This window comes from Aquarana catesbeiana, linkage group LG11 (genome assembly GCF_042186555.1).
Source record: "Aquarana catesbeiana isolate 2022-GZ linkage group LG11, ASM4218655v1, whole genome shotgun sequence".
NCBI lineage: Eukaryota > Metazoa > Chordata > Amphibia > Anura > Ranidae > Aquarana > Aquarana catesbeiana.
This window is the reverse complement of record NC_133334.1, coordinates 42025717-42053226: the sequence shown is the minus strand read 5'-3', so window position 1 is coordinate 42053226 and position 27510 is coordinate 42025717. Positions and strand designations below refer to the sequence as shown.

Below are 27510 nucleotides of genomic sequence, written 5' to 3'. Positions count from 1 at the left end.
CCTAGGAAGTTCACCAAGATCTGGCAGCCATGGCTGGATGTTTCAAGGGACTTCTGGGGGGATGTCCTCTCCTCGCAGTTATCTTGGTGAGGAGGCGAGGAGATGTGTTCTTAGCAAACATTACTTGACCTATATCTTAATGTGGATGGAAAATTGTATACGTTCTGACGAGAGTTTATTCCACAAGGCGTGCCGGAATTATGCTGTATTACTGGTGGTCGTGGGTGACAGATGTGTGTATGGGTGTGTGTATGAATGGTGTGACTTTGTTCTGGTTGGGGTATTACTGTTTTATACAGCTGTACTACTTCATGATTTATGCTATATCTTCATGGAGCTAAATACCTATGACATACATGTATGTAGAGCAGTCTGTATTCTTGGTTCTTTTATTATTTCATCTTTTTTGTATTATTTTCATTGTAAAAATCCAAAAATAAACACCTTTTAAAAAAAAAAAAAAAAAAAAAAAAAAGGCCGCACGGGCACCTTTAAAAAAAAAAAAAAAAAAAAAAGGCGCCGGCCCCTCTATCCACGCCACCCACCTATAAGGTTAATGGATAGATTCATGCATAAATGCGTAGCACGAATGTATCCATTGCTGCCGCGACCACCCCCTATTAATGCATCCGGCCCCTTTCAGGACGCCGGGCGCCTAAAGTACAGCGGTGGGGTGTAATTTTGGATGAATATTCGCTTTTCTAATACTAAATCACCTCTCCTCCAATCAAGAATTGCGGGTCTATTACCCATTAGGGATGAGCCGAACACCCCCCGGTTCGGTTCGCACCAGAACCCGCGAACGGACCGAAAGTTCGCACGAACGTTAGAACCCCATTGACGTCTATGGGACTCGAACGTTCGAAATCAAAAGTGCTCATTTTAAAGGCTAATTTGCATTGTATTGTCCTAAAAAGGGTTTGGGGACCCGGGTCCTACCCCAGGGGACATGTATCAATGCAAAAAAAACTTTTAAAAACGGCCGTTTTTTCGGGAGCAGTGATTTTAATGATGCTTAAAGTAAAAAAAAAAAAGTGAAATATTCCTTTAAATATCGTACCTGGGGGGTGTCTATAGTATGCCTGTAAAGTGACGCGTGTTTCCCATGTTTAGAACAGTCCCTGCACCAAATGTCATTTTTAAAGGAAAAAATCTCATTTAAAACTGCTTGCGGGTTTAATGTCATGTCGGGTCATGGCAATATGGATGAAAATCAGTGAGACAAACGGCATGGGTACCCCCCAGTCCATTACCAGGCCCTTTGGGTCTTGTATGGATATTAAGGGGAACCCCGCACCCAAATTAAAATAAGGAAAGGTGTGGGGCCACCAGGCCCTATATACTCTGAACAGCAGTATACAGGCGGTGCAAACAAGACAGGGACTGTAGGTTTGTTGTTAAGTAGAATCTGTTTGTAATTTTGAACATTTTTAACGTGTTTAGCTCCAGCCAAAAAATCTTTTCTAAGCTTTTTGGAAAACATAGGGAAGGGTTATCACCCCTGTGACATTTGTTTTGCTGTCTTTCCTCCTCTTCAGAAGATTTCACCTCACTTTTTTGTCCCAATGAAAAATGTTTTTTGAAAATTTGGGTTTTTTTGTGGAACAAGGATTGGAAAGCATCAGTGGAAAGGAGAAATTGTTTTCCCATATTAACTCTTACAGGAGAGAATTTCCCTTCCTAGGGGTAGATTTCATCTCACTTCCTGTTGTCTCCTTCCGTTTGCAAGTAGGAGTCGTTTGTAAGTTAGATGTTTGAAAGTAGGGTCCTGCCCTATATACTCAGCAGAAATTTGGGCCTTAGGTGTTGCTGTGGCCACAACACTGTAAGCCCTCACAGGGCCCTGCTGTGAAATATTAGATCAAGAATTGTAATTACATGCCCCTGTTGAACAGGAGCTGAAAAATTAGGCCTTAGGCACTGGTGCTGGTGCCACAACACTGCAACCCCTCACAGACACTCTAGTTGGAACGCAGGAACGAGCCCTGCTGCAAATTATTGCTTCAAAAATTGTAATTACACGCCCCTGTTAGACAGGGGCAGAAAAATTGGGCCTTAGGCACTGGTGCTGGTGCCACAACACTGCAACCCCTCACAGACACTCTAGTTGGAACGCAGGAACGAGCCCTGCTGCAAAGTATTGCATCAAAAATTGTAATTACACGCCCCTGTTAGACAGGGGCAGAAAAATTGGGCCTTAGGCACTGGTGCTGGTGCCACAACACTGCAACCCCTCACAGACACTCTAGTTGGAATGCAGGAACGAGCCCTGCTGCAAAGTATTACATCAAAAATTGTAATTACACGCCCCTGTTAAACAGGGGCTGAAAAATTGTGCCTTAGGCACTGGTGGTGGCGCCCAGAACCAAAAATGTTCTTACAAGCTATCAGCGTGATGATTGAGGAGGAAGAGGATAATTACTCAGGGATAGTCACTCAGCATCAGCATAGGCAGTCTTTGAAGGGATCTGAGATTTCAAAAAAAATTATTCGGTTACATCAGCATCAGGTGCTTGGTAGCTGGTGGTGATCCAAGACTCATTCATTTTTATGAAGGTCAGCCGATCGACCGAGTCGGTGGACAGACGCACCCTGTGATCGGTTACCACGCCTCCAGCAGCACTGAATGTGCGTTCCGAAAGAACGCTGGATGCAGGACAGGCCAGTAGCTCAATTGCATACTGTGCAAGCTCTGGCCAGTGATCCATCCTCAAGACCCAGTAACCCAGAGGATTTTCGGTGGGAAAGGTGTCCAAGTCTGATCTTGCCCCTAGGTATTCCTGCACCATGTAAAACAGACGCTGGCGATGGTTGCTGGAACCGATCATACCTTGGGGCTGCGGACCAAAAAATTGTCTGAACGCATCGGTCAGACGGCCACCTTCTCCACCGCTCCTTCTTTGACTGACCGAAGCCTCAGCAACACGTTGTCCAGAAACAGGAGTTTGTAACCTCCCAGTCTCTGGGAACGCGTTGCACAGACCTTTCTGCAAGGCCTCCCGAAGATGTTTCATCCTCTGCTCCCTCTGCGATGGCAAGATAAGGTCCGCAACCTTACCCTTGTAACGTGGATCAAGGAGGGTTGCCAGCCAGTATTGGTCCTTCTCCTTGATACCACGAATACGAGGATCCTTACGCAGGCTTTGCAGGATCAGGGAGGCCATGCAGCGTAGGTTTGCTGAGGCATTCGGTCCGGAGTCCTCTGGGTCACTAAGAACGACATGGTCCGCAGCCACCTCCTCCCAGCCACGTACAAGTCCATGTGTTTCTTGGGACTGATCCCTTAAAGACTGCTGCTGATGCTGAGTGCCAGGCTCCACCTCCATACTGACACAATCTTCCTCCTCCTCCTCTTCCTCCTCGTCCTCTTCCTGTGTGATCGGCGGGCACGCAGGAACACTGTCTGGATAAAGGGGGCCTTGAGAGCTAAGGAAGTCCTCCTCTTCCTGCCTCTGTTCTGCCTCAAGTGCCCTGTCCATTATTCCACGCAGCGTGTGCTCCAACAGGTGGACAAGGGGGACAGTGTCACTGATGCATGCACTGTCACTGCTCACCATCCTCGTGGCCTCCTCGAATGGTGACAGGACAGTGCATGCATCCCTGATCATGGCCCACTGGCGTGGGGAAAAAAAACCAAGCTCCCCTGACCCTGTCCTGGTGCCATAGTCGCACAGGTACTCATTGATGGCCCTCTGCTGCGTGTGCAGCCGCTGCAGCATGGCCAACGTTGAGTTCCACCTGGTGGGCATGTCACAGATTAGGCGGTTCTTGGGCAGGTTAAACTCCTTTTGGAGGTCCGTCAGCCGAGCACTGGCATTATATGACCGGCGGAAATGCACACAGACTTTCCTGGCCTGCCTCAGGACATCCTGTAAGCCCGGGTACCTGCCCAAGAACCGCTGCACCACCAAGTTAAGGACGTGAGCCAAACAGGGCACATGGGTCATTTGTCCCTGTCGGAGGGCAGAGAGGAGGTTGGTGCCATTGTCGCAAACCACCATTCCTGCCTTAAGTTGGCGTGGCGTCAACCACCTCTGAACCTGCCCCTGCAGAGCTGACAGAACCTCTGCCCCAGTGTGGCTCCTGTCCCCCAAGCACACCAGCTCAAGCACCGCATGGCATCTTTTGGCCTGCGTACTTGCGTAGCCCCTTGAACGCCTACGGAGCACCGCTGGTTCCGAGGAAGAGGCCATGGAGGAAGAAGAAGAGGAGGGGGTGGAGGAGAGAGGTGTGTCACAATCAGCATTTTGGAGGCGTGGTGGCAGAACAACCTCCAACACTACTGCACCTTGTCCTGCATCCTTCCCAGCTGCCAGCAGAGTCACCCAATGCGCCGTGAAACTTAGGTAACGTCCCTGTCCATGCCTGCTGGACCATGAGTCAGCGGTAATATGCACCTTACCGCTGACCGCCCTGTCCAGCGAGGCATGGACATTGCCTTCCACATGCCGGTAGAGAGCCGGAATCGCCTTCCGTGAGAAAAAGTGGCGTTTGGGTACCTGCCACTGAGGAACCGCACATTCCACAAACTCACGGAAGGGGGCAGAGTCTACCAACTGAAAAGGCAGCAGTTGAAGTGCTAGCAATTTTGCCAAGCTAGCATTCAACCGCTGGGCATGTGGATGGCTGGGAGCAAACTTCTTTCGGCGGTGCAGCAGCTGGGGCAGGGAAATTTGCCTGGTACAATCTGACGTCGGTGTACCAAAAGCAGATTGCCCACAAGTACTTGGCTGTGACACACCTAATTCTACACCTTCATTCCTCTCACTGCAGGTCTCAGAGAGGACTGAAGGTCTAGTGGGGTTGGAAATCTCAGCTGATGAGGAGCAAGGAGAGATCCTCTTTGTTCTTTGGTGTGGGTCTTTTAGATACGCTTGCCAACGAACTGCATGGCAGGTCAACATATGTCTGGTCAAGCATGTGGTACCCAAGCGGGAGATATTTTGGCCACGCGAGATACGCTTGAGACATATGTTGCAAATAGCAGCGGTGCGATCTGATGCACTCGTCTCAAAAAAGGCCCACACCAAAGAACTTTTTGAATAACGCGCAGAGACTGCAGCGCCCTGCACATGTGGAACTTTGGGGTGTGATGCAGTCAATGTGTTGCCCTTAGGCTGGCCCCTGGAGGGCATCCTGCCTCGTTGGTGATGTCCTGCCGCCTCCTCCTCCTCCTCCTCCTCCTCCTCCTCCTCCTCCTCCTCCTCCTCTCTCCTATCAGGCACCCACGTTGAGTCAGTGACCTCATCATCCCCTCCCTCCTCATCACTGGAGCAAACCTGGCAGTATGCTGCAGCAGGGGGAGCATGACTGCCAGATTGCTGTCCTTCTTGGGCACCCCCTCTGTCCGCGCTCATGTTACTGCCTTCATCGAGCTCAGTATCGTCATCAGAGCCTTCCAAACGCTGGGCATCCTCCTGGAGCATGTACCCAACACTGTGGTCAAACAGTTCGAGGGAATCCTCATGAGGACATGGTGGAGCTAGGGAAGGAGTCACTGATGACATTGAGCTGAGGGAAGAGGCCGCTGCTTTGCCAGACAAAGCACCCTGGGCATGGGTGAGAGAGGATGAGGAGGATGAGGACGGCTTGGTCATCCACTCGACCAAGTCTTCCGCATGTTGCGGCTCAACATGGCCAGCTGCCGAAAAAAAGGCCAAGCGTGTCCCATGGCCACGTGCTGATGAGGATGCACCGTCTCCACGACCAGCACTAGACACAGAGCCTGCTTGCCCTCTCTTATTGGCTTGTGACTGTCTGCCTCTCCTTCTTGGCCTTCCAGACATACTAATGGCCTGTAGCTGCACTAAGCTGGGATAGAACACCTGTAATTTTCTTCAAGTAGCTTTATATACTGTAACCAGACAAGCCTGCCTGTCAGTAGGAAGATAACAGGAACGGATCTAGCTGAACACTGTGAGCAGGACGCACTGTACTAAATGTAAATAGTCTAGCTGCCTGACCGTGGTACTAATAGGATCAAATAGAACACCTGTAATTTTCTTCAGGTAGCTTTATATACTGTAACCAGACAAGCCTGCCTGTCAGTAGGAAGATAACAGGAACGGATCTAGCTGTACACTGTGAGCAGGACGCACTGTACTAAATGTAAATAGTCTAGCTGCCTGACCGTGGTACTAATAGGATCAAATAGAACACCTGTAATTTTCTTCAGGTAGCTTTATATACTGTAACCAGACAAGCCTGCCTGTCAGTAGGAAGATAACAGGAACGGATCTAGCTGAACACTGTGAGCAGGACGCACTGTACTAAATGTAAATAGTCTAGCTGCCTGACCGTGGTACTAATAGGATCAAATAGAACACCTGTAATTTTCTTCAGGTAGCTTTATATACTGTAACCAGACAAGCCTGCCGGTCAGTAGGAATTTAACAGGAACGGATCTAGCTGAACACTGTGAGCAGGACGCACTGCATTAAATGTAAATAGTCTAGATAGAAGATAACAGGAACGGATCTAGCTAAACTGAATACAGTGTATATATATATACACCTGGGATGCATATATATACACAATACACTGTAAGTGCAGCTAACTGACTGACTGTTCTGCCTAATCTATCTAACTCAAATCAAATGACACTGTCTCTCTCTCTCTCTATCTCTCAGCACACCGGAACACACACTACACAGGGCCGCCGTGCAGGCGGCCTTATATAGTGTGGGGTGTGTACTAAATGCCCTGAGCCGTAATTGGCCAAAGCCACCCTGGCTTTGGCCAATTACAGCTCTCTCTACTGACAGCGCTGTGATTGGCCAAGCATGCGGGTCATAGTGCATGCTTGGCCAATCATCAGCCAGCAATGCACTGCGATGCCGCAGTGAATTATGGGCCGTGACGCGCCACACGAATTTAGCGCGAACGGCCCATAACGTTCGCAATTCGGCGAACGATCGAACAGCCGATGTTCGAGTCGAACATGGGTTCGACTCGAACACGAAGCTCATCCCTATTACCCATTTCCCGATTGGCTGAAAGGTCAGGTCCTATTGCATGCCTAGGAGGAGGGGAGGAGACGCACGGCGGAAGTCGCCGTGATCTCAGAAGAGATGAGGACACAGACGCTGCCAGATGCCTGACGCAGCCTGATCCCCTGCCCGATGTGCCCCTGCCGATCCCCGATGCTGTGTGCCCGCTGATCCCCGAACACAAAGTGGCACATAATTGTAAAGTGGAAGGAAAATTCTAAATGGTTTTTCCAAATTTTTACAAATAAATATGTTAAAAGTGTGGCATGCATTTGTATTCAGCCCCCTTTACTCTAATACCCCTAACCAGGGGTGTTGCTAGGTGGGAACAAGTCCTGGGGCTTCAGCCTGAATCATAACCTCATTATTTTCTTGTTCATAAAAGGGAAAACCATACATTTTAAAGCACATTTGAAGAGTGTATTAGCCTCATCAGTGCCCATTAATGCAGCCTCACCAGTGCCCATCAGCTCAGCCTCATCAGTGCAGCCTGACCAGTGCCCATCAATGCAGCCTGACCAGTGTCCATCAATACAGCATTACCACCAGTGCCCATCAGTGCAGCCTCACCAGTGCCCATCAGTGCAGCCTCACCAGTGCCCATCAATGCTGCCTCACCAGTGCCCATCAATGCTGCCTCACCAGTGCCCATCAGCTCAGCCTCATCAGTGCAGCCTCATCAGTGCCCATCAATGCAGCCTGATCAGTGCCCATCAATACAGCATTACCACCAGTGCCCATCAGTGCAGACTGACCAGTGCCCATCAGTGCAGCCTGACCAGTGCCCATCAGTGCAGCCTCACCAGTGCCCATCAATGCCGCCTCACCAGTGCCCATCAGCTCAGCCTCATCAGTGCAGCCTCGTCAGTGCCCATCAATGCAGCCTGGTCAGTGCCCCTCAATGCAGCATCACCAGTGCCCACCAATGCAGCCGGATCAGTGCCCATCAGTGCAGCCTCATCAGTGCCCATCAATGCAGCCTGACCAGTGCCCATCAACGCAGCATCACCACCAGTGCCCATCAGCACAGCCTCACCAGTGCCCATCAGCGCAGCCTCACCAGTGCCCATCAATGCCGCCTCACCAGTGCCCATCAGCTCAGCCTCATCAGTGCAGCCTCATCAGTGCCCATCAATGCAGCCTGATCAGTGCCCATCAATGCAGCATCACCAGTGCCCATCAGCTCAGCCTCATCAGTGCAGCCTCATCAGTGCCCATCAATGCAGCCTGATCAGTGCCCCTCAATGCAGCATCACCAGTGCCCACCAGTGCAGCCTGATCAGAGCAGCTGGATCAGTGCCCATCAATGCATCCTGATCAGTGCCCATCAATGCAGCCTCACCAATGTCCATTAATGTGGCCTCACCAGTGCCCATCAGTACAGCCTGATCAATGCTTATCAATGCAGCCTCATCAGTGCCCATCAATACAGCCTCATCAGTGCCCATCAAAGCAGCCTGTTCAGTACCCATCAATTCAGCATCACCACCAGTGTCCATCAGCGCAGCCTCACCAGTGTCCATCAGCGCAGCCTCACCAGTGCCCATCAGCGCAGCCTCACCAGTGCCCATCAATGCCGCCTCACCAGTGCCCATCAGCTCAGCCTCATCAGTGCAGCCTCATCAGTGCCCATCAATGCAGCCTGATCAGTGCCCCTCAATGCAGCATCACCAGTGCCCACCAGTGCAGCCTGATCAGAGCAGCTGGATCAGTGCCCATCAATTCATCCTGATCAGTGCCCATCAATGCAGCCTCACCAATGTCATTAATGTGGCCTCACCAGTGCCCATCAGTACAGCCTGATCACTGCCCATCAGCTCAGCCTCACCAGTGCCCATCAATGCACCCTCACCAGTGCCCATCAATGCACCCTCACCAGTGCCCATCAATGCAGCCTCACCAGTGCCCATCAATGCAGCCCAATTAATGCCCATCAGTGCAGCCTTACCTGTACCCATCAGTGCCCATCAATGCAGCCTCTAGTGACCATCAATGCTGCCTGATTAGTGCCCATCAGTGCAGCTTTACCTGTGCCCAACAATGCCGCCTTACCTGTGCTTATCAATGCAGCCTGATAAGTGCCCATCAGCTCATCCTCACCAGTGCCCATCAATACAGCGTTATCAGTGCCCATCAGCTCAGCCTCATCAAATCCCATCAATGCAGCCTCCCCACCAGTGCCCATCAATGCAGCCTGATCAGTGCCCGTCAGTGCCCATCCCATCAGCTCAGCCTTACCTGTGCCCATCATTGCAGCCTGTTCAGACAGCAGTGCCCATCAGCTCAGCCTCAATTGCCATCAGCGCAGCCTTGCCAGTGCCCATCAACACAGCCTTGCCAGTGCATGGGGAGAGAGGAGAGCCAACGATTTACAGAGTAGGGATCTCCCACTTACCCGGCATAGCCGTTGCCACACTAAGTCCTGCCTCCTGGACCAGCTCCTCTGATGGATCTCACATGTCCCGGCATTGGACCAGTGTGATGTCCATTATAGGAGCCGGTCCAGGAGGCGGGACTTCGTATGTCACTTGGCTATGCCGAGTAAGCTGGAGATGGAGGAGATCCCCGCTCTGTGTAAACTGGCTCGCCTCCCCCCTTCCCTTCAGACTCACAGCCCGGAGTGCACCACCCACCCAACTGCAAACCTACCAAGACATGGCCGTCTACCTAAACTGACAGGCCGGGCAAAGAGAGCATTCATCAGAGAAGCAGCCAAGCTGCCCATGGTAACTCTGGAGGAGCTGCAGAGATCCACAGCTCAGGTGGGAGAATCTGTCCACAGGACAACTATTAGTCGTGCACGCCACAAATCTGGCCTTTATGGAAGAGTGGCAAGAAGAAAGACATTGTTGAAAGAAAGCCATAAAAAGTCCTGTTTGCAGTTTGCGAGAAGCCATGTGGGGGACACAGCAAACATGTGGAAGAAGGGGCTCTGGTCAGATGAGATAAAAATTGAACTTTTTGGCCTAAAAGCAAAACGTTATGTGTGGTGGAAAACTAACACTGCAGATCACCCTGAACACACCATGCCCACTGTGAAATATGGTGGTGGCAGCATCATTGTGGAGATGCTTTTCATTAACAGGGACAGGGAAGCTGGTCAGAGTTGATGGGAAGATGGATAGAGCCAAATACAGGGCAATCTTAGAAGAAAACCTGTTATGCCGCGTGCACACGGTTGGAATTTCGGCCCGCAAAAGACAGATGAGACTTTTTCGTCGGAAAATGCGACCGTGTGTATGCTCCATCGGTCTTTTGCTGGCAGAATTCCAGCCAGCAAAAGATTGAGTGCATGCTCTCAATTTTTCGGTCGAGAAAAGTTCCTATCCGAAAATGTGATCGTCTGTGGCAATTCCGACGCGCAAAATCCCTACGCATGCTCGGAAACAATTCGACGCATGCTCGGAAGCATTGAACTTCATTTTCTCGGCTCGTCGTAGTGTTGTACATCACCGCGTTCTTGACAGTCATCATTTCAGCGAACTTTTGCATGACCATGTATGCAAGGCAAACTTGAGCGGAATGCAGTCGGAAAAGCCGTCATCTTTTTCCGACTAGAAAAACGATCGTGTGTACACGGCATTAGAGTCTGCAAAAGACTTGAGACTGGGGAGGAGGTTCACCTTCCAGCAGGACAACGACCCTAAACATACAGCCAGAGCTACAATGGAATGGTTTAGATCAAAGCATATTCATGTGTTAGAATGGCTCAGTCATAGTCCAGACCTAAATCCAATGGAGAATCTGTGGCAAGACTTGAAAATTGCTGTTCACAGACGCTCTCCATCCAATCTGACAGAGCTTGAACTATTTTACAAGAAGAATGGGCAAAAATGTCACTCTCTAAATGTACAAAGCTGGTAGAGACATCTCCAAAAAAGACTTGCAACTCTAATTGCAGTGAAAGGAGGTTCTACAAAGTATTGACTCGGGGGGGCTGAATACAAATGTACCCCACACTTTTCACATATCTATTTGTAAAAAATTGTGGAAAACCATTTATCATTTTCTTTCCACTTCACAATTATGTGCCACTTTGTGTTTACGTTTTTGGTTGTTACATGACAAAATGTGTAAAATTTCAAGGGGTATGAATACTTTTTCAAGGCACTATAGATCAGACCAAAATGAGGGACAAATGAGAAGGAAAGAGGGAGAGAGGTTCCAGATCAGGGACAGTTGGGAGCTACGTCTTTGTAATAAACTCCATCTCAATTCGTCATGGGCACCAATGGGCACACTTTTTATACAAGTCCTGTTCAAAGCTGTATTGCTCATGAATTGTTTAGCACCCACGGCGCTGGGAAAATCAAACAATACATAACAAGAATTTCTGACAATTGCACTTTTGTCTCTTGGTTTTGAGCGTGTATGAATACATTGTTACATATATGATTATCTAATGCATCAACAAATATAACGGTGTGCTTGTTTGTTTCACACTGCGAGCCTCACCCAGGCCGGCTCAGTAGAAATGAGTGTTGAAGCTTACTGTTTACTTGAAGGAAGAAATATTGTGGACTTTGCTCACGAGATCGCAGACTGAGATATAAGTTGTACTTTAAAATGCGCCTATCAAAAGGCAAGGCTCTATAAACTAAGCACAGGTTATCAGTGAAAACAGCAAGTCAAATCCATTCGCGGACTCAGAGATATAAGGCTCGGTTCACACCTATGCAGTTTGCTTTAAATCCGTTTCTGCAGTGCTTTTTGCTGTACGTTTTGCGTTTTTGTTTTTTTGCATCTGGTAGTTTTTATGCCTTTTTTTCTTTTTTTGGCCAATTTGTTGTCGGGCAGATTAAAAGAGGCAAAACACGTCAAACGCATTAAGAACGCAATACATGCTTTTCTGCAGCGTGTCGATTTGAAGTCTTTTGAACCCAAAAGAACTGTTTTGCGTTGAAAAAAGTCCCTGACCCTTTCCAAAAACACAGAGGCTGAAAAAAGCACAGATGTGAACATGTCCCATAGGAAACCATGTTAAATGGACTGTAATGCGTTTTTTGTGCTTTTTGTAGAAATGCACAGGTGTGAACCAGGCCGTGGGAGATTAAATGGTATGAAAATCTCGACTTTTCTTGGAAAAGCAAAGATTCAACCTGTTCCTTCTGAGCTCCAGAGCCTTGTCTAGGCCAGTGAGGAGGAGGTGGACATGACACGGTGTAGGCGTGTCTGCCTCTGCTGTCCCCAGAAGGTTTTGATCCCCAGCCGGGGCCACTCCATAGGAACTGCTAAAGTTCGTTTCACCACCTACAGTGGGAGTCTGCAGACCAGATGTCCTTGATAGCGAAACATTGATGAGCCTTTTATCACCTTTTATATTAGGAGAGTAAAGAGGGCCTATCGTCGGCAGAGTAAGGAAAGCAGTGGCATTGCTCCCTAGGCGGCTGCCTAGTTTGCCTAGTTGGACCACCGGACCTGCCAGTGGTTCACAACCAGCAGACCATGGCTTAGTGCTGGGCCATGAACTCCATTTTGCCAGTCCATTTTTCCTATATAGGCATATACATTGAAAGGGGTTCCCCTTGGGGTAGGACTTTAACGGCACTCAGATAAATGTAGTAAACCAAAGTAGAAAAAAACTAGAAAACAACCAATGCCTATACAAATTGTTAGCAATAAAATATGTATGTTAATTTTTTTGCTAACAATTTATATAGGCATTGACTGTTTGTACTTAACTGTAGAGTTTTCATGTCCTATCTACCCCTGAGGAAGGAGTATCTCTAGTTGACTCTGAAACGCGTTGGATGAAGGATATTTTCTACATATCATCTATTTGTAACTATTGCATCATAAGCAGTGGCTATCATGTATACTCCATTACATATTCCTTTATTCATGTATCTTTAATAAAACATATGCATTTTTTTCCTACTTTTATTGTTTTACTACATTTATCTGAGTGCCGTTAAAGTCCTACCCCAAGGGAAACCCCTTTCTCTGTATATTCATATATTTGGATGTTGGCACTGTGAAACAATCACTGATACTTTTTCATTTCTTATATAAGCAATGCATAGTCCTATTCCTTCTGACCTCCAGGGCCTCTCTATTTGTCATCTAGGCCAGTAGTTCTCAACCATCAGACCATGGCCCAGTGCTGGCTATGAACTCGCTTTTGCCACTTTTGACTTTTCTTGTACAAGCAGTGCATGGTCCTATTCCTTCTGAGTTCCTCAATCTTTCTAATCTTTCTATTAGTCATCTAGGGCAATGACTATGGCCAATATACAGCACAATGTACCTTATGCCTTCTCTTTGCTGCGGCACATTTCACTAAAGGTATTACCTATACTCCCAACCATCCTAAGACCTTAGCACAATTCTAGTGTCCCATGAATCTGGGCCATGTCCCAGAGCTGATCGTTCCAGCACCTGGCACAAACTTTCTGGTGGAGTGATCTCTTTCCCAACAGTTGCTGCATAGTCCCAGCAGTAGGAGGAGGCCAACCAAGAGCAGCGATGCAGGATACTTACTATAGTGTAAGATTGGGGATTTGCCTCCACTGATCATCAATGTCTTCCTTTCCACCCACACTGACCATCAGTGTCTTCCTTCCCACCCACACTGACCATCAATGTCTTCCTTCCCATCCACACCAACCATCAATGTCTTCCTTCCCACCCACACTGACCATTAATGTCTTCCTTTCCACCCACACTGATCATCAGTGTCTTCCTTCCCACCCACACTGACCATCAATGTCTTCCTTTCCCACCCACACTGACCATCAATGTCTTCCTTTCCACCCACACTGACCATCAGTGTCTTCCTTCCCACCCACACTGACCATCAATGTCTTCCTTCCCACCCACACCAACCATTAATGTCTTCCTTCCCACCCACACTGACCATTAATGTCTTCCTTTATCCCAAACACTGATCATCAGTGTCTTCCTTTCCACCCACACTGACCATTAATGTCTTCCTTCCCACCCACACTGACCATCAGTGTCTTCCTTCCCACCCACACTGACCACCAATGTCTTCCTTCCCACCCACACTGACTATCAATGTCTTCCTTCTCATCCACACTGACCATCAATCTCTGCCTTTAGAGTTACCAAAACCATATAATATGAACCCAAACCTAAACACTTTCAACTTGTATGGAATCAGGCAGACCCTTCCACTACATAGTTAAAGGTAAATCTAAAATAAATTGAATAAGAAAATGGTATAATGTGTAGTCAGCTTAAATCTCCCCCCCTATGCTTTTTTTTCCTCCCACTGATTTCGGACACTGAGACTTTTTTATTTTCACTGATCACCAACACCAGGCCATTATTTTATGGTGCCGACCAATGGTACCAGGCATGTTTTCCCCATGGTGGTGCTGGGGATTTTTTTTTTTCTTTCTACACCACGGCTAACTACTAAATTCCAACTTCTGCAGATGCCATGGCATTTTTTCATTTCATCAATCAGCAAGGTACGGGGCCCAATATACACACTCCTGGCCTCGGGACACTATGTTGTACATTGCATTGTCTTGACAGCTACGCTCTGTGATCTGCAGTATGTTACATGCACATGACCCCTGCACTTTATACCCCTGTTGCCCATCCTACAGCCCTTTGGTATATGATGTGTGGCACTCAGATCCCAGCAGTCTGAAATGGGAACACTGATTAGGGTAATAGTATTGATCTATACTAGCCTCATGTAATATATTCCCAGTTTCTCACTGTCTTCTGCAGCATATCCCCAGCCAACAATGTATTCTGTCCACACTCTCTGACCCTCATTTCCTCTATTAAGTCTGCAGTTTCTAACAGTACTCTCAAGGATTAGATGTATGGAATGTTATGTGTGGCCCTTTGATATCAGGGGCCACATTTGAGGCCCCCTTTAGCTCATAAGTTGACAAGCACTGCTATAGGTTCCCTGAAAATTAAATTTTAAAGTTCCCTACTACAGTACCTCTTTTTTGCCACAAGATGACCTCAGTCTTCTGGGTTGAAAGGTGCCCATTGTCACTCAACCCAGGAAGACTGAAGATTACTGTGAATTGCCCCCTGAGGGCGTGTCACCATGGCACTCTTACCACTGTACTGTTGCAGAGAGCAGTGCTGACATCACCGGTGCTTTAGATGGACCACAGAGCCTGGAGCTGGGCTTTAACCCCTTTGTTTTTGTTTTTTTTTTCTCACATTTTTTAAAATTATTTTTAGACTAGAATATTAGTTAAAATCCCAAAATATTACATATTTTCTAAAAGCAGAGACCCTGGAGAAAAAAATAGTGGTAGTTCCAATTTTTTATGTCAAGTTATATTTGTGCAATGAATGATCATGCCCAAAACAAAAAAGACACAATCAATTTAATTTTAGGGAACAAGAACGCAATGCATTACCCACATTTTTGGCAAAGCATAAGAGATGAGGTTAAGCCAAGTAGACAGCTATCCTGCAAACATTAAGGCATAGGCACAAGTCCCCTATGTGACTTTATATTGTTAAGACCGGTTCTCTTTATTTTTAACAGTAATGACCGGTTCTCTTTAATGACAGATCAGGAGTCTTTTCAGACCAATGATGTCTCACCTGCCTTCCACTGAAGCTGATAGAGTGCAGATTGCACTGCATTATCTTCTTCCCTGGCCACAAGGGCCAAGGAAAGAATGTCCTTGATTTTGAGGGACTGTCCCTGATTTGGAACAAAGTCCCTTAGTCCAGGGGCGTTGCTAGGTCTACAAAAGATCTGGGGCTAGAGCCCATAGCAGCGTAGTAAAGAAAGTCATACGCTTGGGTGGGCATACACATGTATATACAGCAATATAGGTGTGTGTGTGTGTGTGTATGTATCCCCAGAGAGCCCCCCACTTACATCAGGGTCCCCAGAGAACCCCCACTTACATCAGGGTTCCCAGAGAACCCCCTTTCATTAGGGTCCCCAGAGAGCATCCCCCTTAAACCGGGGTCCCCAGAGAGCATCCCCCTTAAAATCGTGGTCCCCAGAGAGCCTCCCCCTTAAAATCGGGGTCCCCAGAGAGCCCCCCTCTTAAAATCAGGGTCCCCAGAGAGCCCCCTACTTAAATCAGGGTCCCCAGAGAGCCCCCCACTTAAATCAGGGTCCCCAGAGAGCCTCCCCACCCCTTGGGGACCCCTGCAGAGACTCGGGGCTATGGGCTCCACATTCAGGGCTATAGCCCCAAAATCCACCCCCTAGTGACGCCACTGCCTCAGTCCCTCTTTCCTTCTCATTTAGATAGTTGTATATTAAATGCACTATTTATCTTTCAAAAAGTGTTTCCCAGCGCTAAATCTTTCATTTAACTTCTAATATGCTGCATATGTAAATTTCAAAAGCCAGTATAAAGGAATAATATTGGTAACAAAAAGCACTTGTGGGTATAACTAATAATTGTTTTTGTATAATTATCCTTTAAGTGGGTGTGGCAGGGTGTGTGTCCTATTTCTACATACTTTTGCTAATAGGTGTCCCTCGTTCCCATCTCAAGAAGTTGGGCGGTCTGGGGAAAGTGACACCAAAAACAGGAAGTGATGTTTTCCCCGTCACTTCTGGGTTCATTCTAGCTAGGGGAGATCAGCGAATGGGTGTTCACTGGTCTCCCTCTCCTCCTCCTTGTGACGCCCACCATGCGGGTCCCAGGCTCACAGGTGGACAGTGGATCCCAGGAAGCATGGGGGGAGGAGTCGTGCTGGGAGAAGGGGGGGGGGCACGGAAAACAATCGGGTGGCTGTACAGCCACAAGTGCACGTTTATTAGAAAGGCAGCAGTCGGCTTGTAGAATGAACACACACTCTTGGCAGCAGCAGATGGGAGTGTATGTAAAACCCCCTGCTGCCATCGCTGTAAGCCTTACAGCAGTGGCAGTAAATGGGTTAAAGGTTCTGTCTGTGGGGACAGAGATCTGGTATCAGCTGTTAAGGAGTTGTTTAGAGTAGACGGAAGGGTTGGGAGCTATCCTCTTTATACAGACTCCACTACCCTATGAGTCACTGACATGCCCGCAGGAAGGGAGTTGAAGTGTTGTAATTTATCACATGCTGACCTAATCCAGGTTAATGGCTCACTAACAAAGCTAGCATCCGGGAGGCATGCTCTGGAGTGGAAATTTTTTTTTTTTTTTTTTTTTTTTTTATTCAATACATTTTTATTGGTCTCAACATGAAGAAAACAAAGGTTGGATTATTCTGATTGTTAAGGAACAGATATCTGAAATACACATTTAACCCCTTCCTGCCTGCCCTAGCATCCCTTTTAAAAGTCCTCAGAGGGGCGGTGATCATGTGATCACTCTGATTGGCGGTCACAGTGCTCACATGATCAGAAGCCAGTCCTGCTACCTACCAATCTTTAGTCGGGAATAGGGTTGTCACCTCATCCCTTTAAAACCCGAACACATATGAATTACACAGGCTCTGTGGCTGATTAAGGTGGTAATTAAACTCACTTGGTGCCTTATCTGCATTAAAGCGGGAGTCTGGCGACCAATCCTTTTTTTTTTTTTTTTTTTTTTTTTTCATTGTCAGTGTCTCATTGTCAATGAGACACTTTGCTAATCCCAAAATAATACGCACAGTTTGGGTGTCTGTTTTCGTACTGAAGAATAACTTTAAAAAGTGTGATTTCCTGGATGCGGTGAATGCTGTTCATTCACAGCTTGTTCACATGCATGATCATGGTTTCCGCACTGAATCTTGGGAAGCCTGACACTAAGCTCCCAGGAGACAGTGCGGCGCCAGGGAAAGGCAATAAACACGCCTACTCCCATGGGAGGAGAGACAGGAAGTGTCACAATAAAGTACAATATAAAGATAATTACAGCGATAAAAAATTTTTTCGTGTGGCATTTGAACATCTATGCAATTAACTGAAGGGGGTAAGATTAAGTTAAAAATTTGAGTGGAACCCCGCTTTAAATTAGCCTCAGAACCTGTGTGATTCATACGTGTTCGGGTTTAAAGGGATGAGGTGTCAACCCTAGTCAGGACTGAGAACTGCTTTTGGCAGCTCAGTCTTTGTGCTGGGAGCATGGAGTGAGCGTGCTATTAGCACAAAAAACATTGGCCACCCTAGCGATGCATATGTGCGGCCTGTGGGCGTTAAAAGCCCACCTTTTTCCCATCTAGGGTTGCCACCTCATCCCTTTAAACCCGAACACATATAAGTTACACAGGTTCTGGGGCTAATTTAATGCAGATCAGGCACCAAGTGAGTTTAATTGCCATCTTAACCAAGTAAGGAACGGAAGGATTTCCCCCCTTAATGACCAGGCCATTTTTTGCGGCACTGCGTTACTTTAACTGACAATTGAGTGGTCGTGCGACATTGTACTCAAATAAAGTTGATATCCTTTTTTACCCGCAAATAGAGCTTTCTTTTGGGGGTATTTGATCACCTCTGCCGTTTTTTTTTTTTTTTTTTTTGCGCTATAAACAAAAAAGACCGAAAATTTTGAAAACAAAACAATATGTATTACCGTATATACTCGAGTATAAGTCGTTCCGAGTATAATTCAAGGCCCTAATTTACCACAAAAAATGGGAAAAACTTATTGACCCGAGTATAAGACGAGGGTGAGAAATGCACAGCTACTGTAAGTGGAAAAGAGGGTCAACAATGCCCATTTGCAGCCTCATTGTGCCCATTTGCATGCCTCACTGTGCCCATTTGCAGCCATAGGTCCCCCAAACTTCAAACTCATAGTTAAGGGTTCCTATATGCCCCCTAGCTGCAGCCAAAATTTGGGGTCTCTGAACCCAAAGGGTCCCAAAATGACATTGCTGCAGATGGACACAGTTGACCGAATTTGGGGCCCCGTATCTTGGGTGCTAAGAACCCCAAATTTGGTGTGCAAACCCAGTGGAACTAGCACCATAAAATATCCAAAGCTGGGGTTTCTAGCACCAAGTGGCCCTGAGATACAGGGCCCCAAAAATCGGTTCAGAAAATGTCAAGCACTTTTCTGTAGCAGAGAATGACATTTTCCGAACCAGCTTTGGGGCCCCGTATCTCGGGGGCACTTAGTGCTAGGAACTCCATCTTTGGATATGTTATGGGACCAGTTCCATTGGGTTTGTACACCAAATTTGGGGTTCCTAGCACCAAGTGGCCCTGAGATACGGGGCCCCTAATTCGGTTCGGAAAATGAAATTTTTTGCTGCAGAAAAGTGCTTGACTCGAGTATAAGTCGAGGGGGGCACTTTCAGCACAAAAAAATGTGCTGAAAAACTCGACTTATACTCAAGTATATACGGTACTTTCTGCTATAAAACATACCCAATCAAAAATTTAAAAAAATCAAAAAATAAAATAAATAAAATAAAAAAATTCATCAGTTTAGGCCAATATGCATTCTGCTACATATTTTTGATAAAAAAAATCCCAATAAGCATATATTTCTTGGTTTGCGCAAAAGTTATAGCGTGTACAAAATAGGGGATAGATTTATGGCATTTTGATTTTTTTACTAGTAGTGGCTGTGATGAACGATTTTTAGCGGAACTGCGACATTGCGGTGGACAGATCGGATACTTTTTGTCCTTTTTTTGGACCATTGACATTTATACAGCGATCAGAGATAACAATATGTACTGATCACTGCATAAATGACACTGGCAGGGAAGGGGTTAACACTAGGGGGCGATCAAGGGGTTAATTGTGTTCCCTGGGTGTGTTTACTAACTGTATGGGGGATGGGCTCACTGGAACAACACAGATCCATCTTCTTGCATAGCAGGAAGACAAGATCCTGTGTCCCCCCCTGTCAGAACGGAGATGTCTCTGTGGGGAACGATCGTGGGTGGCCGGCAGACATCACAATAGAACACATTTGGGGTGAATTAGAGTGGAGACTGCGAGGCAGGCCTTCTTATCCAACATCAGTGCCTGATCTCACAAATGTGTGTAGCAAAAACCCCCAAAGGAGTTGCTAATTATTTTCTTTCGGGCTTACAGTTACCTTCTTTTCAGTGTCCATCCTAGGGGTACTCATCACTCGTTCAATTGAAACACTGGCTCCAACACTTTAGTCCTTTTTTTCTTCCCAAGTTTTATTTAGTAACATCATACGCAGTAGAAAGACAGAGGGTGGAAAGGGATTCAGATACCTTGGACGCTGCGGTCGGAGATAATTTCTACATCCAGTGAATAACACTGACAGACATAGCCGGGACAGAGGCTGTTGGAGAGGACTGAATGCAAGCCTGTTGCCTTTTGATTATGGGCCCTGGATTTTCAATGGAACAATACTCTTTGTGAGGTGAATGAGAAATCCAGTCTGAACTGTACTAATCGGACTCAGTCATATATATATGTATATATTGTATGTTGTTTGATTCTGTTGGGGACTCCTTGCTGTGGATCTGTGTCCCTGAAGAGGGAGGGGGGATTCCTCCAGCAGCCCCCTGCTGATAAGACTGATTCGTTCAGTTGGGACACATCCTGTGAGGAGATGCTGGTGTCATCAACCTGTGTTTATGTTAATTGAGAGAGCTGATCACATTAGCCACCAGCACTGGCTAGGAGACGAATGGTCTAGGCTGAGGAGGGGGGAGATTGTTGTTTGTATTGTTAATTGTAATTAGCTCCAGCTATTGTGTTTATACTACTGTGTGAAGCTCGGTGCCCACAAGTCTGTCATCTGGTCTGGGTAAATTTTTTTTAGTTAATTAGCTCATGTTAATTATGTTAATTAGGTTACAGTTGTATTGTTAGAGGAGGTTCCAACGGCATATAAAGTCTTGTAACTTTGATTCTAAATAAACAGTTCATGGTAGCAACAAGCAAGTGTTGCCTTGTTTTGTGCTCAGAGAGGTTGGAATATCTGATATCTGTATACAGACTGGGAGGAAGTGGTATATGACGGAAGCACTCAAGGGGACAGAGGGACGTTCCGTGACATTGGTGGCAAGCAGCGGGAAAGCTTCCTGCAGTCTGGGACATCCAAACCGCCAACTGGATCCAAGATCAGCATAGCAGACTTCAGTCACCCCAGTGGAGATATGGACCTGGCATCAGAATTCCCGGGGCTGCTGCGGATCATCCTTTCAACATACACCAGGACTGTGTCTAAGGATGAATACCTGGAGCTCAGGCAGCAGATTCGGGTGGGGCTCTGGATCGGAGCCCTCCAGCTCGCTGGTATAAAACAGGGCAAGTGCTTTCCAACCCAAGAGCAACGGGCCAGTGACCAACGGGCATTGCGGATGGCATTTCTGGAAGAGCGGCCCCAGGAGCAATGGGTGACTGAGTTGGACAGGCTAGTCCAGCAGGAGATAGAGCTGGACAATCGTTATCGGGCTCTGCAATGGCACGCAGAGGAGGGATATTTAGGGGAGACAACAGAATGCTCTCCGGAGGGATATGACTTTGGCGGCCCTGGATTGCTGTGGGAGAGCCTTACAGATCTTTTTATGTTTGGCGATGAAGGGGAACCTGACCTTGAGGACCTGAGAGAATATAGAGTCTATGCTCGGTCTTGCATGGGTCTCAGAGCTCAAACCTGATCTGGACCATTTGCTAAGGAAGGAACAGCATCTGGAAAGGTCATACAGGAAACTGCTAGAACAAGTTCAGCAGCATGCCAGAGAATCGGCAGTCGAAAATACGGAGATTGCCGTCCCCAAACCTGAAGTGCTGACAACAGGGCAGAGCTCTGCTAACCTCTGCCCAGAAATGATAGCATCTTCTGGGTTCCATGGACAGGAGATGGTGAACCTCTATCCCCAGACATCAGTTGCAGAGACATGGGATTTGATAGACTTTTCTGCTGAGGAAGAACAACCTGATGAGCCTCCAGCAGAAGAGCTGCTATCAGGGCCAAAGTTCACTGTGCTCTGCCCAGCACCAACAGTGGCCTCGGCCTTCTTGAGAGAAGAGGTAGTCGGCCTTTCTCCCACAACACTGACAGGGACATGTGATTTTCTGCCAGCAGCATCTATGGAGTTAAAACAAACTTCTCCAGCTGAAGATCTGGTAACTGAACAGAGGGTCCAAGACCTCTGTCCCACACTTTTACCAATTCCAGAGACTGGGGATTTAATAGACCTTTCTGTAGAGGAGGAACCACCTGGCAAACCCCCAGCAGAAGTGCTGGCAACCGGACAGAGGGTCCAAGACCTCTGCCCCACACCTGCAGCAATTGTGGAGGCCCAAGGTGAGGAGGTGGCAGTCTACCGCTAGCTGCAGATCAGGATCCAAGGAGAGAATGCAGTCATCACCTCACAACTGCAGCTTGATCTGGTGTCGGTTGATTGGGCTTCAGTCCCCACCTGTATACCCCAGGGATGCTGGGCAGTCGGCCCAGATTCCCAGCAGCAGGATGGAGTGAGCCCAGTCCCCCTGTCTTCTCTCCAGTGGCAGAAAGGACTCCAGGGAGAAGGGCCAGTCCGGGCCTCTCCCCAGCGGCGGATATGTTCTCTGAGAGAGGCAGAGGATGGCTGGGTGAGTAATACTCTGTTTGGAATAATTTGTTTGGGGTACTGTGTGGGTTACAGGCAGTAGAGGACTGGAACTATGGACTAACTTCGGAGTCAACCCGTCTGGGGTCTCCTCCTGTGTTAGTCTCCTGCCGAAAGGGGAGAAATGTGACAGACATAGCCGGGACAAAGGCTGTTGGAGAGGACTGAATGCAAGCCTGTTGCCTTTTGATTATGGGCCCTGGATTTTCAATGGAACAATACTCTTTGTGAGGTGAATGAGAAATCCAGTCTGAACTGTACTAATCGGACTCAGTCGTAAATATATGTATATATTGTATGTTGTTTGATTCTGTTGGGGACTCCTTGCTGTGGATCTGTGTCCCTGAAGAGGGAGGGGGGATGCCTCCAGCAGCCCCCTGCTGATAAGACTGATTCGTTCTGTTGGGACACATCCTGTGAGGAGATGCTGGTGTCATCAACCTGTGTTTATGTTAATTGAGAAAGCTGATCACATTAGCCACCAGCACTGGCTAGGAGACGAATGGTCTAGGCTGAGGAGGGGGGAGGTTGTTGTTTGTATTGTTAATTGTAATTAGCTCCAGCTATTGTGCTTATACTACTGTGTGAAGCTCGGTTCCCACAAGTCTGTCATCTGGTCTGGGTAAATTTTTTTAGTTAATTAGCTCATGTTAATTATGTTAATTAGGTTACAGTTGTATTGTTAGAGGAGGTTCCAACGGCATATAAAGTCTTGTAACTTTGATTCTAAATAAACAGTTCATGGTAGTAACAAGCAAGTGTCGCCTTGTTTTGTGCTCAGAGAGGTTGGAATATCTGATATCTGTATACAGACTGGGAGGAAGTGGTATATGACGGAAGCACTCAAGCGGACAGAGGGACGTTCCGTGACAAACACTTCCCCAGCTGGATTCAGCAATCACCGGATAGGCCCCTCTCACTGACCTAGCAGCCGATGCAATGCTCGAACATGGTCTCTGCCACAGACCTTACGATTATGGATGAACAAATTGTGGATGATCTAAACGGTCTCTGCCACAGACCGTACAGTCATGAAAGAACTGACTGTGGTACTAATCCAAGATGCGTCTCCGACTGAGTTCTCAGGTTCTTCTCAAGATACCAGCCTTATGCTCGGTCCTCTCCCGAAGAGTCCTCCCCTGGTCACTGCAGTCCCTTGCTTCTTCCCGCAGGCCTGACAGCAAAGAGACCATCATGCCGGCCCATAGGCCACCAAGACTCTGATCCTTCCTTTAGTAGCTAGGCCTTAGATCTGCCAAGCTCCAGGCAGAACTTTAACCACTTCCCGCCTGCCCTATAGCGGATTGACGTCCGGGAAGTGGTTCTGTTATCCTGACTGGACGTCATATGACGTCCAGCAGGATAACATGCCGCAGCGCGCCCCCGGGGGCGCGCATCGCGGCGATCGGTGGAGCGGTGTGTCAGTCTGACACACCGCTACACTGATCTTGGTAAAAAGCCTCCGGCGGAGGCTCTTTACCACGTGATCAGCCGCGTCCAATCACGGCTTATCACGCTGTCAATAGGAAGAGCCGTTGATCGGCTCTTCCTCACTCGCGTCTGACAGACGCAAGTAGAGGAGAGCCGATCGGCGGTCTCCTGGCAGGGGGGGTCTGCGCTGATTGTTTATCAGCGCAGCCCCCCCTCAGATCACCCTACTGGACTACCAGGGATGCCACTAGGACCACCAGGGAAGGGGCAACGTGGATGGCCAGGTATGTACCCCATGGCAATCCACATGTACCCAATCTGTGCCCACAAATGGGCACTGATTGGCACTATTATGTCAATGATCTGCCCAGCAATTCTTTATCAGTGCCACCTGTCATTGCCCATCTGTGCCACCTGTCATTGCCCATCGGTGCCACCTGTCAGTGCCCATCTGTGCTCACCTATCAGTGCCCATCAGTGCCACACATCAGTGCCACACATAAGTACCCATCCGTGCCACCCATATATACTAATCAATGCCACCTATGAGTGCCCATCAGTGCCGCCTATGTGCGCCCATCGGTGCCACCTATGAGTGCCCATCAGTGCCGCATACCAGTGCCACCTATCAGTGCCCATCAGTGCCACCTATCAGTGCCGCCTATCAGTGCCCATCATCAGTGCCTGTTAGTGCCACCTCATCAGTGCCACCTCATTGGTGCCACCTCATCGGTGCCCATCAGTGCCGCCGTATCACTGCCCATTAGTTACCATTATTGAAGGAGAAAGCGTACCCTATTTACAAAAAAATTTAACAGAAACAAAGAAAAACTTGTTTTTTTCGAAATTTTCGGTCTTTTTTTATTAGTTGCGCAAAAAATAAAAACCGCAGAGGTGATCAAATACCACCAAAAGAAAGCTCTATTTGTGGGAACAAAATGATAAAAAATTTGTTTGGGTACAGTGTAGCATGATCGCGCAATTGTCATTCAAATTGCAACAGCGCTGAAAGGTGAAAATTGGGCTGGGCGGGAAGGTGTCTAAGTGCCTGGTATTGAAGTGGTTAAGGATTCGTAGTCTCCCAGGCCAGGAGGGCCACGAGGTGGGTAGCGCCAACCCAAGATGGCATCTGTGCCTTAAATATCCCTACCCAGAATGTCCGGTGTGTGAACAACTCCCACCGAAAAGCCTCTGAGCAACAAGTAGTCAATGTGTTTGACCAGACTGTTGTAAGGATGTTAGAGTGCTGCTTTAAGATATGTTATACAAGAAGAAATGTATTTTGCTTTCTTATGCAGAAAATTAGAACTGCAAAGATTATTTGCAAGCTATATACTTGAACAGGATGTACGTGTGGTTAGCTTGACATTTAGAAAAATATGAAGTGATAAAACAATGGTCCCATGTCTGGAACAATTGGCAGATTGTCTAGCATACGTGGTCACATATATATACTTATATTTAGATATAGCCTGAGGGATATCTCTATGCAGAATATGCAATTTATGATGTTTTATGCTTATTTTTTCATAAAGTCTATGCTTCAATCTCATTGGCTGATAATAAGAGGTCTCTCTCTCTCTCTCTCTCTCTCTCTCTCTCTCTCTCTCTCTCTCTCTCTCTCTCTCTCTCTCTCTCTCCATTGTAATATTGATTCACCTTCCCATGTGTGTGTCTTGATTACCCGATCGATCAGAGAGTTCTATCCATACACCCATAGCTCCAACCTGGGTTCAAAGGAGAAATAGGGGCGGCTTAACAACTGTATTTCCAGATCCACCAATGATGACAGCACCACCCATGGTTAGATGGAAATCTGCACAGTCCAGCCAATCTGATACAGAAACCATTAAATTTAGGCAATAATAAATTGAGCCTAAACTGTAGCTTCAACTAATTTAAATTTCAAAAAAGAATAGCGTCTGCTCATTAGAAGCAGGGCACTACACACTCCCCCCACCGCAACAGATGATGTCCCCATCGTCTAAAAAAAAATATAACTCTCAATCCTGAGAGTCAAATACCTGAATCCCAGCATTTAAGTGGAAAGAAGGAAGAGAGAGCAAAGCAATAAGACAATAGACGATTAACAATATCACAACTGAATAGGAAGTACAACAAACTTTCCAATGACCTATCTAACTATCTGTACCACCCACTCTCTAATGGTTTGCTAGAAGATCCAGACAAATCTGAAATAAAATACACAAATACAGACAAGACAATAAAAGTCAGTACCTTTCTTGCAAGAAGCAAAACTCCACTTCCTGAGAAATTAAATTTTCTTTCCTGCCATGAACTATATTTACTGTCATGGATGATTTCTCTTTAAAGTTCGACCTTATCGAGAAACTGCTACCACCTGGTGGCAGAAGTCATTGTAATACAAATCTTCTTAGGTTAGTGTTGAAAAAGTTGCAAGAAGAAAAATAAAATCTTGACACGTAGTCTCTCTAACAACTGACACTAACTAACTATCCCCATAGTCCTTGCATTGAAGAAAGGAAAAGAAGATAGAAGTTTTCTTCCTAGGTTGTCACCAACAGAATGGTTATCATAATCGATCACCAATAAAACTGGGGATCTGGTAAAGTCACAGCTTTGCCTTGTGCATCTACTGTGGTGATGAAGTATACGATGTTATCTTTTCCCGGCCGACAGATAACAACCTTATCCTCATACATGTGCCTCCCATAGCTCCAATGTAACAGGCATCCGGCAAACCGATCATCCATCACAGAAGAACATCCTGGCTTCCTAAAGGGCTTTGGCACTTTCAAGTAGTCCCAAACGTCTTCACTATACCAGCCTTCTCTGTTCTCCTCAATCTCTTGCATGATATCTCTAGGGACGTATGGAAATTCAAGTCCATATTCTGTGGCCACTCGCTTGTTTAACAGCCGTTGAGATCGAGCGAGCCTTGGCAAGGAACGGAAGCTTCCCAAACCAGAAGGCACACACGAAGAAACTGGGGATTTGTGTACCACAGCAAGGAGAGATGATTTGTTTGTTCCGGACGGAACGGTATTTTTAGACAAAGTCCCGCTAGCAATTGTAGGGGTTTCCACCCGAGGTGATCCCCGAATTCACAGCTGCCCAGTCAGACAAATTAAATGTTGCAGCAACATCATCACTATTTCCCTACAGCATCTCCTGAGACAAAGATTCAAAAAGATCATCATCTCCTGAAAGATGTCAGGTCACCTGTATCCAGGTGACAGATGCACCCCGTTGGGGTCAGGAGTGCACTGCTATGATAGTGGACCCTAAGGCTGACTGCTGCGGATGGAACTCGGGGTGGTTCAGGAAGGCAGGTCCCCTGGAGCACCAACACGGATCCCACAGTGAGTTAGAGCATAGATTCCCCAGGGCGCAGAGTCTAAGAGCCAGCAGGTGATTCACCAGAGCCTCTAGTGGTGAGGATGGACTGGGCTGCAACTGGCTCCAGGTCGCGGCCCCCAGGGTCTCCCAGCTCACGCTCACGGTAGGCTACAGGAGGATGGAGAGGAAACAGCAGCCCAGGACAGCAAGGGATAGTAAGGAGGTAGCCAAATGTCAGGGCGACTAGCAGACAAGGATAACAGAGAACACGCCAAAAGTCAGGGTCACAAGCAGACAGGGATAGTCGGGAACACGCCAAGATCAGTGACAGAGA

The 27510-nt window shown here is 47.3% G+C and overlaps 1 protein-coding gene across 1 annotated transcript in view; it reads right to left on the bottom strand.

Annotated features, from left to right (window-relative positions):
• The window catches only part of CD59 (CD59 molecule (CD59 blood group)), a 71517-nt gene extending 45399 nt beyond the window's left edge, over nucleotides 1-26118 (bottom strand). The window contains exon 1 of the mRNA XM_073604218.1: nucleotides 26094-26118. The gene's annotated coding sequence lies outside the window, so the exon portion shown is untranslated. The remainder of the gene's footprint in view (nucleotides 1-26093) is intronic.
• Nucleotides 26119-27510: the final 1392 nt, after the last annotated feature.